Source organism: Triticum aestivum, chromosome 6B (genome assembly GCF_018294505.1).
Source record: "Triticum aestivum cultivar Chinese Spring chromosome 6B, IWGSC CS RefSeq v2.1, whole genome shotgun sequence".
Lineage (NCBI taxonomy): Eukaryota > Viridiplantae > Streptophyta > Magnoliopsida > Poales > Poaceae > Triticum > Triticum aestivum.
In genome coordinates, this window is record NC_057810.1 from 553,184,005 (window position 1) to 553,203,121 (window position 19,117).

Sequence of the window (19,117 nt, forward strand, 5' to 3'; positions counted from 1 at the left end):
TGGGGCTTTCATTGAGAGCTCCGATGTGCTGTCTGCAGAAAGCGATCCATGGTCCTCTTAGTCATCAACGACAATATCACTTCCAGAGAGCGCCTGGCTTCGGGGCAAACCCTCCGGTTCGGCGGTTATACCATGAAGGCCCGCGGCCGTCGAGCCCACAACTCCTCTCATAGCTGTCGAACACCTTCCTCGCATTGACCCCAAGTACTCTGAAAAATTCGATTCGGCAGATGTTTCGTCTTTAAACGAACTGCTAGACCACATCGCTGCCATGGGGGTCTTAACGGACTATGACCTAATCGGACTCAAGCCCAACCAGAGGGAAATTAATCACCCACCGGTCACCCACTTCGTGGCGATAGTCGAGGAACCGGCCACCAACGACTCCCCCCCCCCAAATATTGAGGCTCAAGTATGTCCGGGTCCCCGAATCCCCTGAGCCGGATACTTCCCCTTTAGAAGGGACATTACTCCCGCTGGACTCTGTTTCAGTGGCGGGGTTGCAAGAGCCCTTGCGCTTGGCCGGACCCTAACCGGTTACTGCGGAAGCCATACCGGCTCTGAACACAGACGTGGGACAGGATTCAAAATTCAATCCACCCATGCACCACAATCTGTACTCTCCAAGCAACTCAGGTCCTCCAGATATATATGACATGATGTATGTGTGGCAGTAGCCCCAGGAAATGGTCCATCACTTCTGGGCTAGATTCCTTCTTGTTAAAAAGAAGATCAAGGACTGTTCAGGCAATGACATAGTTGCGGTCTTCCACCATAACTGCACAAACAAAGGGATATTGAATGCCCTCGACCATTGCCACATACAGAGCTTCACGGAGTTGTCGCATGTAGTACAAAAGTACTACGTGATGGAAAGCATATGGAGGGCCCAAAAAACTCAACTAGAGCCCGCCACCTCGACGCAGAGTGCGGCCCGGGCTAAAAGAATATACCCTAGAGGATCACAAGACCATCGGGCTACGGGCAGGAAAAATAAGCCCTTCATGGGACATAGGTCCGTTCTTGATGAACTATTGGACAAACCCTGCCTGATCCATACTACTCCACACACAGTACCAACCCATAGCCTCCGGACATGTTGGGTACTCCGACAGGTAGCAAAAAATTGAGAGTCAATCCTCACCACAACCCCAGAAGGATGTTCACCAGAGAAGGACAACTTCAACGTCCTAACTATCTGCGAGGCTTTCTCCTCTAACAACCAGCGTAAACGGGCGCTACGCAACCTCGCTGAAGTCTATCAAGTTACCGCACTAAGCCCATAGAACGACAGGCGATAACCTTTACAGTCGAAGACAAACCACAGGCTCGGTCAGTCCGAGAACCTGCCACCTTGGTACTGAACCTCATCGTTGATGGTTTCCGGCTTACTAAAGTGCTCATGGATGCCGGTATCGGAATCAACCTCATCTATGAGGATACGCTCAACAAGATGCAGATGGATAGGTCACGCATCGAGCATAGCAACACCACCTTTCGAGGTATTATCCCCAGTCGAGAGGCACACTGCTCGGGAAAAATCAAACTGGATGTGGTATTCGGCACACCTTTGAATTATAGATCCGAAAAGTTGCTCTTCCACGTGGCCCCTTTAACAGTGGGTATTGAGGGAGTCCTGGATTAGGGGGTCCTCGGACAGCCGAACTATATACTTTGGCTGGACTGTTGGGCTATGAAGATACAAGATTGAAGACTTCGTCCTGGTGTCCGGGTGGGACTCTCCTTTGCGTGGAAGGCAAGCTTGGCAATTCGGATATGTAGATCTCCTTCTCTGTAACCGACTTTGTGTAACCCTAGCCCCCTCCGGTGTCTATATAAACCAGAGGGTTTAGTCTGTAGGATGACAACAATCATAATCATAGGCTAGCTTGTAGGGTTTAGCCTCTATGATCTCGTGGTAGATCTACTCTTGTAATACTCATATCATCAAGATCAATCAAGAAGGAAGTAGGGTATTACCTCCATCGAGAGGGCCCGAACCTGGGTAAACATTGTGTCGCCTGCCTCATGTTTCCATTTGCCTTAGACGCACAGTTCGGGACCCCCTACCCGAGATCCGCCGATTTTGACACCGACATTGGTGCTTTCATTGAGAGTTCGACTGTGCCGTCACTATAAGGCTTGATGGCTCCTTCAATTATCTACAACGATGTGATCCAGGGTGAGGTTTTCCTCCCCGGACAGATCTTCATATTCGGTGGCTTCGTACTACGGGCCAACTCGCTTGGCCATCTGGAGCAGATCGATAGCTACGCCCCTGGCAATCAGGTTAGGTTTGGAAGCTTGAACTATAATGCCGACATCCGTGGAGACTTGATCTTCGATGGATTCGAGCCCATGTCAGGTGCGTCGAACAGTCACGACGAGCATGACTTAGATCTGCCATCGGACAGTGTTTGGGAGATCACACCTGCGGCTGCCCCGGCCCTCAATCCGGAGCAGATCATGCCATCAGAGGACGGGTGGATGGACCCCGCCACGGAGGCCACACACTCAGCGGCGATAGAGCCGAACACTGACTTCGCCTCCTATGAGGCCGGTGTCATCGGACCCTCGGACTCGTCTAAGGCAACAGGCTCCGAACCACGTGCATCCGTGCCTATCGAATCTAATTGGGCACCGATCATGGAGTTTACCTCCACGGATATCTTTCAGCACTCGCCTTTGGGCGACGTGCTAAATTCATTGAGGTCTCTCTCCTTGTCAAGAGACTCTTGGCCGAACTATGTCCGGCTGGAGTGGGAAGCGGATGATGAAGAAATTCGTACCCCACCCACCACCCACTTAATAGCCACTGTTGATGACTTAACCAATGTGCTTGACTTCAACTCCGAAGACATCGACGGTATGGACGACGATGTAGGAGAAGAACAGGAACCAACGCCTAAAGGGCGTTGGACAGCCACCTCATCATATGATATATACATGGTGGATACACCCAAAGAAAATAACGGCGAGGAACTGGAGGATGCAACGGAGGGTAACCCCCTTGAGAAGCAACCAAAGCGACAACGTTGGTGCCACTCCAAATCCCGCCTCAGCAAAAACAGCGATAACAACGCAAGAAAGAATAATACCCCAGTCGACTCCAAAGGAAACGACGACCCCATGGACCCAACGATGGAGCAGGATGAGCAAGGGACGATGAACACAGTTCGGAGCCGATGTCCGATCACGGCGATGCCGAGGGTAAAACTCATCAACCTGTCTCCGGAGAGGAGAACAGTCCGGACGACGATGCACATCATCCCAGAAAGGCACTTGGAATAAGAGAACCTCCATTGAAGGCTAATTGCCACCGCGAGGAGCTTGAAGAAGCAGAAGCAAAGGCTTAAGGCCGCGCAGGATACGCTCAACCGTAGATGGAAAAAGTGCTCGACACTGAAGAAAAATACGATGGTGATCGCCACACAAACAGCTATCCAAAGCGCAAGCTGCTACCCGAATTCGACGACGAGGCTATAGAACCCATTCAGCCGAAAAATAAAACGGTCGATCAGCCGGACCGACCACGCCGTGGCCGCGACAGAGCGGCTAATGATGCTGAACAAAAGTCAGCGCACGATTTACATGAGCACCTGGACAAAAAAGCCGGGATGACCAGGTCCATCTATGGATCTAGGAAGCGTGCTCCGGCACAAGATTGTGGCCGTCCAAACGACTATACCAACCAAATAACAGCTCGGAATCAAAACTGAACACTACAACCGTCAGAAGAATGCCATGACACATCCAAATACAGGGGTGCCGCACACCCCCTGTGCTTCACCAATGAGGTGCTGGATCACGAATTTCCAGAGGGATTCAAACTTGTGAATATAGAGGCATACGACGGAACGACAGACCCTGGGGTCTGGATTGAGGACTTTATCCTTCACATCCACATGGCCCGCGGAGATGATCTCCACGCCATCAAATATCTGCCCCTCAAGTTGAAAGGACCAACTCGGCACTGGTTGAAAAGCCTCCCCGAAAACTCAATTGGAAGTTGGGAAGAGCTTGAGGATGCTTTTAGGGCCAATTTTCAAGGAACCTATGTCCAACCTCTGGATGCAGACGATTTAAGTCACATAATTCAACAGCCCGAAGAGTCAGCCTGAAAGCTTTGGAACAGATTTCTCACTAAGAACCATCAAATCGTTGACTGTCCGGATGCCGAAGCCTTAGCGGCTTTCAAACACAGTGTCCGGTACGAATGGCTTGCGAGACACATCAGCCAGGAAAAACCGAGACAATGGCAGCCCTAACAAGCCTTATGACCCGCTTTTGCACGGGCGAGGACAGTTGGCTGGCCCGTAGCGGCACCAGTGACCCAGGCACATCCAAAGTCAGGGATGGCAACGGGAAGCTGCGACGCAATAAAAACAAGCGTCGAAACAATGAAGACAACCTAGACAACACGGCGTTCAATGCCGGATTCAGGGGCTCTCGACCCGGTCAACGGAAAAAACCATTTAAAGGCAGCAGAGATGGCCCGTCCAGCCTAAACAAGATACTGGACAGATTATGTCAGATTCATGGCACCCCCGAAAAACTTGCAAATCACACCAACAGAGAATGCTGGGTCTTCAAGCAGGCCGGCAAACTAAACGCCGAACACAAGGGGAGGGAGACGCCAAGTGAAGACGAGGATGGGCCTCGCCAGCCGAACACTGGGGGACAGAAAAAATTTCCACCAGAGGTCAAAACAGTGAACATGATCTATGCAACTCACATACCAAAGAGGAGACGCAAATGCGCACTCCAAGACGTATACACTGTAGAGCACGTCGCCCCCAAGTTCAACTCCTGGTCGTCCTGCCCGATCAGCTTTGATCGCAGGGATCATCCGACTAGTACCCGGCACGGAGGATCGCCTGCCTTGGTGTTGGACCCAATAATTAACGGATACCATCTCACCCGAGTCCTTATGGATGGCGGTAGTAGTCTCAATCTGATATATCAGGGCATTGTCCGCCAAATGGGGATAGACCCGTCAAGAATCAGCCGAAGTAATACTACCTTTAAAGGAGTAATACCAGGCGTAGAGGCCTGCTACAAGGGCTCTCTAGTACTAGAGGTTGTATTCGGTTCTCCCGACAACTTCCGAAGTGAAGAATTAATCTTCACATCGCTCCATTCCGAAGCGGCTATCACGCACTACTCGGAAGAATGGCCTTCGCTCGTTTCAATGCAGTACCGCATTACGCTTATCTTAAACTAAAGATGCCCGGTCCACGTGGTGTCGTCACATTTAGCGGAAATACAGAGCGGTCCTTACGTGCGAGAATATGTGACGGCTCTAGCAGTCGAACACTGAACGGCCTCCCCAACCCAAATAAATGATCGGTCATCAAGACCTCGGACACGGTTAGACGAGTCCGGCGCACCACTAGTTGTAGCAGCCCAGATAAGCCTGAGCTTGGGTCGATGGATATACCCCCATAGGTGGTGCTAGGGGCTGCCCGCACGTAAAACGGCCCATAGTTCGGCTTGACCCTATTAATACAATAACATATTGCATTTTCATGGTTCACTCAGAATGACCAACGTTTCGCACGAAGTCTTTCACCTGGGTTTTTCTTTTTTACAGATGATCACCGTGCTACACCCTTCCAGGATACGGCACAACGAAGATAAAGGCGCAGACGTGCAGCAGGGCCCCACTCAAAGGTTTCTTTTTAGATTAAGACCCTGTGTAAACCTTTTTTAATGTCTCTTGTTGTTTCATACCCTCCGGGCACTTAACACACCGAGAGGGATACTGGCGTTATTGGCATTTCATCACGCCAGACTAATGCATGTACCTAGAAACTCAGGGCTCATTATCAAGGGTGTTACTCAGCCCAGTATATGTTACAAAGTCCGAATACCTTAGGGAGTGTTCGGCGTCGCGAGTTTGGCCTTATATGCATCAGCTCCGAATCATGTCTTTGGTCAATAGTTGGGTTTGCCTTGCTCCCGTGTTTTGCTACCTTACGTTCCACTATATCGGATAAGGTGGCACCGGGAGAACTAGTGCGATTGTGCCCTAGTTCATTTGGATGAGCACCTCTGTAGAGAAAGCCGAAAACTGACTGTCATGATAAAGCGCGAGACTGGTCAACCACTCGATGACTCAGCGGAATCTTCGCGATTCCTCCGCATTAACGAAGGACCGGTTTCCCGGTCATGTACGTACCCGCACCATATTCGGATGAACACGGAAGTACCAGGGGCTATATAGTAGCCCCACCGTCAAACTCCTATGGCTAAGTGAAAGTGTTAAAGCTATATAGTTCGATTGCCTTGTTCGCCGCGCTATCACCTCCTTAATGGACCAAGACGTTGGATCAAGTGTGAGTACGCGCTTTTTTGAACACCCCCGCATTACATGCGTGGGGGCTGAAGCTAACGAATGCAAACTTTCAGGTTATATACATACATAAACGGCCGCACAGGAGGCACTATAATACTTTCTGGCAAAAGTATGAACACAGCCTTTATAATCAAAATAGCATTGTTTTTACAACTCAGATACATGTCACTTGAACATGGTACTCTTCGAGCACTGAGCCTATTAAATGGGCACCTTCTAGGACTTCCTCAAAATAGTGCTTGGCCGAGTCCTGGCCTCCGGCCGGACCCCGGGTTGCAATAGCGGTGGCCTCCATCCCTGCCTAATATGTCTTAACACGGGCAAGAGCCATCCGTGCACCCTCTATGCATGCCGACCTCTTTACAGCATCGATATGCGGCACAACACCAAGGAATCGTTGCACTAAACAAAAATAATTGTCCGGCCTTAGTCCCTTCGGCCAAAGAGGATCCACGACAGACCTCATAGCAAGCCCGGACAACCTATGGAGCTCAGCCCACTCGGCCATTTGTTCATTCAACAGCAGCGGACACGTTGGAGCACTGAACTGCGACCAGAACAACCTTTCCACCTCATGATCTTTCTGATCTTTGAAAAACTCAGTCGCATCAGCAGCACTCTTGGCCAAGTCCAAGTACGTGTCTGCAGCACTCCATAATTGATCCAGAGGGGCATACTTTGGATCTCCGAACTTCGTCCACAACAAAAAGGGCCTCCCAGCCGTGATATCTCCGGCTTGACGAAGCTCCTCCCTTGCCGCTCTAATTTCAGAGCGAGTTTCCTTGGCTGCTTCCAAGGCCTTCTTCAGGTCAGCCGCTTTCGCTTGGCTTTCCTTTTCAAGGAGCTCATATCGGCCGGCGGCATCTTTCAGCTCAACGGCCATCTTAGCTATTTTATCTTCGCTCTGGCGATGAGCAGCATGTTCGGCTCTTAACTCTTCGGCCGCCTTTAGGGCGGCCACATCACTTCTCCTGGCTTGTTCCTTGGCTCGGGCAAGTTCCGCCCGAAGGGTCTCCATGGCAGCAGCTCCATCTGCAGTCACAACATATTATAGATACTAGCATCATGCTCCTCTTAATATTTGTTGACCACCCAAAAAAACATACCCTATGCCTCGTCAAGCCGCTTGTTCACAAGCACGATGTCGGCATCCGCCACGTCAAGCTGCCGCCTCAGTTCGGCAAAATCAGCAGTCTGGCCAACCGCCGGACCCTCAGCCGCCTGCACATGAAAGCAGCGCGATCATTACCTGGGACTATGATCCTCTGTTTGCTGCCTCTGGACGGCAACCAGAGTCTCAGGGGCTACTATCTATACAGAGCACATCTAGCGTGTGCGGTACCGCCAAAAATACATATATATTACTTTGTGTACCTCAAAGCCTCTTAGCAGGCTCGTAAAAGCTTCATTCAACCCATTTTTTGCAGATGAAATCCTCTCAACCACCATACACATTAAGGTACGATGCGCCTCTGAGATAGCCACTTGCTCTAGAAGACCCATCAGTGTGTCCGGTTGTGCACCGATCAATCCCGGACTCTTTCTGTTGCTCTCCTTGGGAGCCAAACACTCCGGACTTCGGGCGGCCAAAGAGTTACCTTCTGGCCTTTGCAGATCAGGAGAAGTCCTCCGTGACGACACCTTGGGGTCGTCCGCCCCATGAGGCGGGGAGGCAGGAGGAGGCGTTTCGCTCTCCATCATCTCCGGAAGAAGATCCCCCGAAGACGAACTCTGTCGAGAAGGGCTACGAGCCAGACTGCAAGATATATGTCTCGGCTATTATTCTCAGAGATAAAGCAGGATATATTTGCCAAAGTACTTTTATTCACTTACAACTCGGTTGAGGGTTCGCTCCCTTGATGGCGCTGTGCGGAAAGGACGCCCTCCGGGGCAGGGCCCCCTGGCGAAAGTTTCTTCCCTCATTTGGAAACCTCCGTTTCCAAGTCTTCAGAGGCGGCCCTTTTCTTTCCTTGGGGAGCGGGGACTCTAGATTCACCTCCCCGATTATCCTCCTTCGCGGAGACACTAATTCCCCCGGTTTGGATGTATAATGTGTGAAGCCCGCTTTTGGCTTCTTTATTCCTCCCTTCATCTTCTCCTGATGGCACTTGATAAGGTGTGCGGTTAAGCATCCTGGTTAGTACATGATCCGGTGAGCCTTCGGGAAGGGGGGCAGAACACCTGATCCTCTCCGCCTTTCTTATCCAGTCCTGGCCAAGAGCAATTTTTCAGAATGATGTTGTGACAAATAAAACGACAACATGTTTGGTCGCGTAATTACTTACTTGGGTGTCTGGACGATTGTAGTTGAGACCCGCATCCTCAATGGTGACCGGACATTTTATTCGTGATCCAAAGAACAATCAATGCATCTCTTCAAGTGTCACGCCGAAGAATTGTTGAATAGTTCATGGTCCTTCCGGGTTGAACTCCCACATACGGAGAGATCGATATTGGCATGGCAGGACCCGACGAACTAGCATAACTTGCATTACCTTGACAAGACTGACATCCCTCTTGAGGAGATCTCGGATGCAGCTTTGCATTGTCAGCACGTCATTAACTGGCCCCCAGTCCAGCCCCTTGTTGACCCATGAAGCCAGTTGGGGCGGAGGGCCCGAGCGGAAGGCGGGGGCGGCCGCCTGCTTTGTACCTCGGGGAGCTGTGATGTAAAACCACTCCCGTTGCCATAATTCGGACACCTCCGCGAAGGAACCCTTTGGCCATAGGAAGTCGGCGCCTTTTCTTATTGTAGCGCCTCCGCACTCTGTGTGTCGCCCATCGATCATCTTCGGCCTCACATTGAAGGTCATGAGCCATAAGCCGAAGTGTGGGGTGATGCGGAGGAAGGCCTCGCACACGACGATAAACGACGAGGTGTGAAGGATGGAATCTTGAGCTAGATCATGGAGATCTAGCCCGTAATAGAACATGATCCCTCTAACAAAGGTATCAAGACTAAAACCTAGCCCTCAGAGGAGGTGGGAAACAAATACGACACTCTCGTTGGGTTCGGGAGTGGGGATGACCTGCCCTTGAGCAGGCAGCCTGTGCAGGATTTCGGCGGTAAGATATCTGGCCTCCCTAAGCTTCTTGATGTCCTCCTCTATGACAGAGGAGGCCATCCACCGGCCTAGAAGGTTGAATCCGGACATGGTTGAAGGTCCAAACCGCTTGGCCCTAGCCTTGGGTGTTGGAACTCGAGGTAGGGGAAAGGAAGGATCGAGCGTGGGAAGAAAAGGACAGGCCTTGGCCCCTTTATAAAGAGGGCGAATATCAAGCGTCCTCCGCGTGGCCGTTTGGAACTTGCCTAAAATCGAGGAGTCATACTAACAAGCACGGTTGGGTTACCCACACCCGTATTGATGAGAATCCCGTGATAAGGGGAACACGATCTCTGCTTCGACAAGACATGCCAATAAAACCGCCTCGCAACACGTGTAGTGGCAGGCTGGTAAAAATGGTTCGTAATAACCGGGCGCGGCGTGATGTCACACTATGAAAAGTTGTCAGCAGATTATATTTGTGGAATATTGTACTCTCTACGGTGGTATGTGGAAATTGTTTTGCAGAGCCGGACACGATCCTTGTGTTCGAAATCTTCTATGGAGTATTCAGAGAAGGAACCCGCCTTGCAATGTCGAAGACAATCTGCTCGCTGGACTCATCATCATTGAAGCCTGGTTCAGGGGCTACTGAGGGAGTCCTTGATTAGGGGGTCCTCGGACAGCCGGACTATATACTTTGGCCGGACTGTTGGGCTATGAAGATACAAGATTGAAGACTTCATCCCGTGTCTGGGCGGGACTCTCCTTTGCGTGGAAAGCAAGCTTGGCAATTCGGAAATGTAGATCTCCTTCTCTATAACCGACTCTGTGTAACCCTAGCCCCCTCCGGTGTCTATATAAACCGGAGGGTTTAGTCCGTAGGACGACAACAATCATAATCATAGGCTAGCTTCTAGGGTTTAGCCTCTACGATCTCGTGGTAGATCTACTCTTGTAATACTCATATCATCAAGATCAATCAAGCAGGAAGTAGGGTATTACCTCCATCGAGAGGGCCCGAACCTGGGTAAACATTGTCCCCCGCTCCTGTTACCATTAGCCTTAGACGAACACTTCGGGACCTCCTACCCGAGATCCGCCGGTTTTGATACCGACAGGTATCATGCTATCGTCGGCCGGGACGCCTTCTCACTCTTTCAAGCTATACCCCATTATGGGTACATGAAGCTCAAAATTCCCGGCCCTAATGGGATCATTACAATTTCAAGCAACCCGGACAAAGCTCCTCGCGCCGAGAACAAGACCACATCCTTGGCCCTTGAGGCACTATCTGAGGCCCTAGCGGCAGAAGAATTAACCACCCTACGAGTTACGGTGGATAGGGACAATGTGATCCTTGATAAGAGATCCAAGTCCACCTCTTTCAAGCCAGCCGAGGAAATAGTAAAATTCCAAGTTCACCCGACGGACCCCAATAAAATGGCATCCGTTGGAGCCCAGCTGGATCCGGCAGTGGATGTCGCCCTACGCGTATTCCTGCATGAAAATTGGGACATCTTTGCCTGGCACGCTTCAGATATGCCCGGCATCCCACGCAGACTGGCCGAACACAGTATGAATATAATCAAGGGATTTAAATCCCGTGAAGCAGACACTACGGTGATTCTCCGAACCCAAGCGTCAGGCCATGGGAGAAGAGTTAGCCAAGTTATTAGAGGCTGGGTTTATTAGGGAAATAAAACCTTCGGATTGGTTAGCCAACCTGGTAATGGTACCTAAAAAGGACAAATCGTGGCACATGTGTGTCGACTTCAAAGACATGAACAAGGCTTTCCCTAAAGACCCCTTCCCATTGCCCCGCATCGACCAAATTATTGACAAAACAGCAGGACACGATTCCTTGTGTTTCCTCGACGCCTATTCTGGATACCATCAGATCAAAATGAAGGAATCGGACTAGGTTGCAACCTCATTCATCAGCCCTTACGGTCCCTTCTGTTTCAATACTATACCCTTTGGACTCAAAAACACCGGGGCTACCTACCAGCGCATGATTCAAACATGCATGGAAAAGCAAATAGGAAAACAGTTGAAGCATACATGGACAATGTGGTCATTAAAACAAAACACGTCGAGTCACTGGTCGATGACCTTTGCCTCACCTTCGACAATCTCCGAACATACGACATCCGGCTTAACCCGGAAAAATGTGTCTTCGGAGTTCCAGCCGGAAAGTTGCTAGGGTCCATTGTGTCCCATAAAGGAATTGAGGCAAACCCAGCAAAAATCTGAGCTCTGTCGCATTTGGCCATGCCAACAGACCTAAAGTAGGTCCAGAAAATAGCTGGGTGCATCGTGGCTTTAAGCCAATTTATCTCCAAATTAGGAGAAAAGGTGTTGCCATTATACAAGTTACTGCGTCAAACTGATAACTTCAAATGGATGGATGCAGCCATAGCCGATTGGAAGAAATCAAGGCCCTTCTCGCAAGCAACCCAATCTTGGTCGTACCTGGCGTGAGAGCCTATGTTATTATACATTTCGGCAACTAACCAAGTAGTTAATGCAGTCCTTGTTGTTGAGCGAGGGGAGGAGGGACATAAATTCCCCACCAAAAAACCCAGTTTACTATGTATCGAACGTCCTCACAACTTGCAAACCCCGATACCCGCACTATTAGAAGATCGCCTACACAGTTTTCATGGCGTCTCACAAACTTCGGCACTACTTTCAAGAGTGTTTGGACACAGTGGCATCTGAGGTGCCACTTAATGACAACATTAATAACAGGGACACCACCGGCCACATAGCCAAGTGGGCCATCAAGCTATTACTGTTTGAAATCATATACAAGCCACACCAGGCTATTAAATCCCAGGCATTGGCCGACTTTATAGGTGAATGTATGGAAGACGGACTCCCTAAAGAGTACAAATCATATTCTAATTGGATCATGTACTTCAACGGCTCCAACACCGGCCGGACTGGGGGTCGGCGTAATCCTCACATCCCCCACTGGGGACACAGTCCACTATGTACTTCAAATTATGTATACGAACTCTAATAATGCGGCCGAATACAAGGCACTGCTGCATAGTCTTTGTATGGCTGTCTCCATGGGCATACAATGCTTGGACGTGCGCGGTGATTCAAACCTCGCAATTTCACAGTTCAATGGAGAGTTTGATGCGAAGGACCCAAACACGATGGCATATTGAAATGCCATATTGAAACTGTCAGCTCGGTTTGACAGACTCGAGTTCCATCATGTCGCCCGAGAGAGTAATCAGGCAGCCGACATCCTTGCTCGTATGGGTGCTAAACGCGACCCCGTGCCACCCAACACCTTCGTGGAGCGGCTCTTTAAGCCATCTATTGGGTGGCAAGGTGAGAGCGACGGAGGCACCACAGACCTGATCACACCCCCAACCGCCAATCACAATGCGGACAACGTCGGGGGTCCGGATATCGAGATAACACCCTCTGCTCATGAGATCATGGCGGCTACCTCTCCTTGGACCGAACCTTACTTGCCCTACCTTAACAGGCAAGAGCTCCCCGACGATCAAAACAAGGCGCGATGCATAGTTCGGCGCTCCAAAGCCTTCAAAATACATGAAGACAAACTATATAAAAGAAGTACAACCGGAGTCCTTCAAAGTGTATCTCCGAAGAGGAGGGAAGGCAGCTCTTGGCAGAGATACATGCCGGTCTCGGCAGTCACCATGATGCAGCCCGTGTCCTTGTAAGCAAGGCGTTACGACAGTATTTTTCTGGCCTACCGCTTGAGTTGACGCTCAAGACCTCGTCCAATGTCGCATGGGTTGTCAACTCTTCGCCAATCAGAGCCACATGCCTCCCAGTGTATTAAGAACAATCCCCATTACTAGGCCCTTTGCGGTCTGGGGGCTTGACATGGTAGGACCCCTTAAAGGGGGGAAGCCACAAAAAGAAATACTTACTGGTCATGGCGGACAAATTCACTAAATGGATAGAAGCCAAACCAGTCAAAACAGCTGAGGCCGGACAATTGATCGATTTTATATCCGGCGTCGTCCACCGTTATGGTGTCCCGCACAGTATCATCACTGATAATGGCTCTAACTTCACAGCCGATGAGGTGAAAACCTGGTGTGCTAAGTTGGGCATTAAACTCGACTATGCATCTGTATACCACCCTCAAACGAACGACTAAGTCGAGCGGGCCAATGCCGTGATCATGAGTGGTATAAAACCCAGACTAGTGCGCTCTTTATGAGAATCTAATGAGCACTGGGTTGAGGAACTCAATTCCTTACTCTGGGGACTCCGGACCACGCCCAATCGAACGACCGGATACACACCCTTCTTTATGGTGTACAGTGCAGAAGTCGTATTGCCCTGTGATATTATTCATGACTCACCTAGAGTGTGCATGTACAAAGAGAAAGAAGTCGAACTAGACCAGCAGAACGACCTAGATGGACTAGAAGAGTAGCGCGATGTAGCTGTTGGGGAACGTTGCAGAAAATTAAAAAAATTCCTACGGTTTCACCAAGATCCATCTATGAGTTCATCTAAGCAACGAGTCAAGGGAGAGAGTTTGCATCTACATACCACTTGTAGATCACGAGCGAAAGCTTGCCAAGGAGATGGTGATGATGGAGTCGTACTCGAACGTGATTCGGATCACCGATGTCCTAGTGCTGAACGGACAGCACCTCCGCGTTCAACACACGTACGGGACGGGAGACGTCTCCTACGTCTTGATCTAGCAAGGAGGAAGGAGAGGTTGAGGAAGGCAGCTCCAACGGCAGCACGACGGCGTGGTGCAGTTGACGCGGCAGTATTCCGATATTCCGGCAGTATGCAGACATGTTCACTGACAGAACTGTTTTCCTCCATCTTACAACTGTAGAACTTGTCGGAGACATCATATCTCTCGACCCGGGCGTGAGCTTGGAAAACTAGTTTCAGCTCTTCGAACATCTCATATGCTCCGTGATGCTCAAAACGCTTTTGGAGCCCCGATTCTAAGCTGTAAAGCATGCCGCACTGAACGAGGGAGTAATCATCAGCACGAGACTGCCAAGCATTCATAATGTCTTGGTTCTCTGGGACGGGAGCGTCACCTAGTGGTCCTTCTAGGACATATTGTTTCCTGGCAGCTATGAGGATGATCCTCAGGTTCCGGACCCAGTCCGTATAGTTGCTGCCATCATCTATCGGCTTGGTTTTCTCTAGGAACGCGTTGAAGTTCATGTTGACATGAGCGTTGGCCATTTGATCTACAAGACATATTTGCAAAGGTTTTAGACTAAGTTCATGATAATTAAGTTCTAATCAAATTATGAACTCCCACTCAGATTAGACATCCCTTTAGTCATCTAAGTGTTACACGATCCGAGTCGACTAGGCCGTGTCCGATCATCACGTGAGACGGACTAGTCATCGTCGGTGAACATTCTCATGTTGATCGTATCTTCCATACGACTCGTGTTCGACCTTTCGGTCTCCGTGTTCCGAGGCCATGTCTGCACATGCTAGGCTCGTCAAGTTAACCCTAAGTGTTTTCGCTGTGTAAAACTGTCTTACACCCGTTGTATGTGAACGTAAGAATCCATCACACCCGATCATCACATGGTGCTTAGAAGCGACGAACTGTAGCAACGGTGCACAGTTAGGGGAGAACACTTCTTGAAATTTTATAAGGGATCATCTTATTTACTACCGTCGTCCTAAGTAAACAAGATGCATAAACATAATAAACATCACATGCAATTATATAGTTGTGACATGATATGGCCAATATCATATAGCTCCATTGATCTTCATCTTCGGGGCTCCATGATCATCTTGTCACCGGCTTGACACCATGATCTCCATCATCGTGTCTTCATGAAGTTGTCACGCCAACGACTACTTCTACTTCTATGGCTAACGCGTTTAGCAATAAAGTAAAGTGAGTTACATGGCGTTCTTCAATGACACGCAGGTCATACAAAAAATAAAGACAACTCCTATGGCTCCTGCCGGTTGTCATACTCATCGACATGCAAGTCGTGAATCCTATTACAAAGAACATGATCTCATACATCACAATTCATCATTCATCACAACTTCTGGCCATATCACATCACATGATCAATCGCTGCAAAAACAAGTTAGACATCCTCTAATTGTTGTTGCATCTTTTACGTGGCTGCAATTGGGTTCTAGCAAGAACGTTTTCTTACCTACGAATAACCACAACGTGAATTTGTCAACTTCTATTTACCCTTCATAAGGGCCCTTTTCATCGAATCCGCTCCAACTAAAGTGGGAGAGACAGACACCCGCCAGCCACCTTATGCAACTAGTGCATGTCAGTCGGTGGAACCGGTCTCAAGTAAGCGTACGTGTAAGGTTGGTCCGGGCCGCTTCATCCCACAATACCGCCGAAGCAAGAAAAGACTAGTAGAGGCAAGTAAGATGACAAAATCCACGCCCACAACAAAATTGTGTTCTACTCGTGCAAAGAGAACTACGCATAGACCTAGCTCATGATGCCACTGTTGGGGAACGTTGCAGAAAATTAAAAAATTTCCTACGGTTTCACCAAGATCCATCTATGAGTTCATCTAAGCAACGAGTCAAGGGAGAGAGTTTGCATCTACATACCACTTGTATATCACGAGCGGAAGCTTGCCAAGGAGATGGTGATGATGGAGTCGTACTCGAACGTGATTCGGATCACCGATGTCCTAGTGCTGAACGGACAGCACCTCCGCGTTCAACACACGTACGGGACGGGAGACGTCTCCTCCGTCTTGATCCAGCAAGGAGGAAGGAGAGGTTGAGGAAGGCAGCTCCAACGGCAGCACGACGGCGTGGTGCAGTTGATGCGGCAGTATTCCGACAGGGCTTCGCCAAGCACGTACGGAGGAGGAGATGTGTTGGGGAGGGGAGGGGCTGCGCCTTGAGTTATGGTGTGTGTTGCAGCCCTCCCCTCACCCCTCTATATATAGGGGAAAGGGCAAGGGGGGCCGGCCCTCTAGGGAAAACCCTAGGGGGGGCGGCGGCCAAGGGGTGGGGGGCTTGCCCCCCAAGCAAAGGGGGTGCGCCCCCTTTAGGGTTTCCCCCCACCCTTAGGCGCATGGGCCCAAGGAGGGGGGCGCGCCAAGCCCACTAGGGGCTGGCTGCTATCCCCACGCAGCCCAAGTGGCCCCCCGGGAGGGGTGGCCCCTCCCGGTGGACCCCCGGAACCCTTCCGGTGGTCCCGGTACAACCCCGAAACTTTCCGGTGCCCGTTTAACAACTTCCCATATATAAAACTTTACCTCCGGACCATTCCGGAACTCCTCGTGACGTCCGGGATCTCATCCGGGACTCCGAACAACATTCGGTAGTCACATACTAGTCTTCCTAACAACCCTAGCGTCACCGAACCTTAAGTGTGTAGACCCTACGGGCTCGGGAGACATGCAGACATGACCGAGACCACTCTCGGGCAATAACCAACAGCGGGGTCTGGATACCCATGATGGCTCCCACACGCTCCTCGATGATTTCATCGGTTGAACCACGATGTCGAGGATTCGATCAAACCATGTATACAATTCCCTTTGTCAATCGGTACGTTACTTGCCCGAGACTCGATCGTCGGTATCCCAATACCTTGTTCAGTCTCGTTACCGGCAAGTCACTTTACTCGTACCGTAATGCATGATCCCGTGGCCAACACATTGGTCACCTTGAGCTCATTATGATGATGCATTACCGAGTGGGCCCAGAGATACCTCTCCGTCATACGGAGTGACAAATCCCAGTCTCGATCCGCATAAAACAATAGATACTTTCGGAGATACCTGTAGTGCACCTTTATAGTCACCCAGTTACGTTGTGACATTTGATACACCCAAAGCACCCCTACGGTATCCAGGAGTTACACGCTCTCATGGTCGAAGGAAGAGATACTTGACATTGGCAAAGCTCTAGCAAACGAACTACACGATCTTTGTGCTATGCTTAGGATTGGGTCTTGTCCATCACATCATTCTTCTAATGATGTGTCCCGTCATCAACGACATCCAATGTCCATAGCCAGGAAACCATGACTATCTGTTGATCACAACGAGCTAGTCAACTAGAGGCTTACTAGGGACATATTGTGGTCTTTGTATTCACACGTGTATTACGATTTCCGGATAATACAGTTATAGCATGAATAAAAGACAATTATCATGAACATAGAAATATAATAATAATTTTATTATTGCCTCTAGGGCATATTTCCAACAGTCTCCCACTTGCACTAGAGTCACCAATCTAGTTACATTGTGATGAATCGAACACCCATAGAGTTTTGGTGTTGATCATGTTTAGCTCGCGAGAGAGGTTTAGTCAACGGATCAACGACATTCAGATCCGTATGTACTTTGCAAATTTCTATGTCTCCATCTTGAACATTTTCACGGATGGATTTGAAACGACGCTTGATGTGCCTGGTCTTCTTGTGAAACCTGGGCTCCTTAGCAAGGGCAATAGCTCTAGTGTTGTCACAGAAGAGTTTGATTGGCCCCGACGCATTGGGTATGACTCCTAGGTCGGTGATGAACTCCTTCACCCAAATAGCTTCATGCGCTGCCTCCGAGGCTGCCATGTACTCCGCTTCACATGTAGATCCTGCCACGACACTCTGCTTGCAGCTGCACCAGCGTACTGCTCCACCATTCAACATATACACGTATCCGGTTTGTGACTTAGAGTCATCCAGATCTGTGTCGAAGCTAGCGTCGACGTAACCCTTTACGACGAGCTCTTCGTCACTTCCATAAACGAGAAACATGTCCTTTGTCCTTTTCAGGTACTTCAGGATATTCTTGACCGTTGTCCAGTGTTCCTTGCCGGGATTACTCTGGTATCTTGCTACCAAACTCACGGCAAGGTTTACATCAGGTCTGGTACACAGCATGGCATACATAATAGATCCTATGGCTGAAGCATAGGGGATGACACTCATCTCTTCTTTATCTTTTGCCGTGGTCGGTGACTGAGCTGAGCTCAATCTCACACCTTGTAACATAGGCAAGAACCCTTTCTTGGACTCATCCATTTTGAACTTTTTCAAAATCTTATCAAGGTATGTGCTTTGTGAAAGACCTATGAGGAGTCTCGATCTATCTCTATAGATCTTGATGCCTAATATATAAGCAGCTTCTCCAAGGTCCTTCATTGAAAAACATTTGTTCAAGTAGGCCTTAATGCTGTCCAGAAATTCTATATTATTTCCCATCAAGAGTATGTCATCCACATATAATATGAGAAATGCTACAGAGCTCCCATTCACTTTCTTGTAAACGCAGGCTTCTCCATAAGTCTGCATAAACCCAAACGCTTTGATCATCTCATCAAAGCGAATATTCCAACTCCGAGATGCTTGCACCAGCCCATAAATGGATCGCTGGAGCTTGCATACTTTGTCAGCGTTCTTAGGATCGACAAAACCTTCTGGCTGCATCATATACAACTCTTCCTTAAGATGCCCGTTAAGGAATGCCGTTTTGACGTCCATCTGCCATATCTCATAATCATAGTATGCGGCAATTGCTAACATGATTCGGACGGACTTAAGCTTCGCTACAGGAGAGAATGTCTCGTCGTAGTCAATCCCTTGAACTTGTCGATAACCCTTAGCGACAAGTCGAGCTTTATAGATGGTAACATTTCCATCCGCGTCCGTCTTCTTCTTAAAGATCCATTTGTTTTCTATCGCTCGCCGATCATCGGGCAA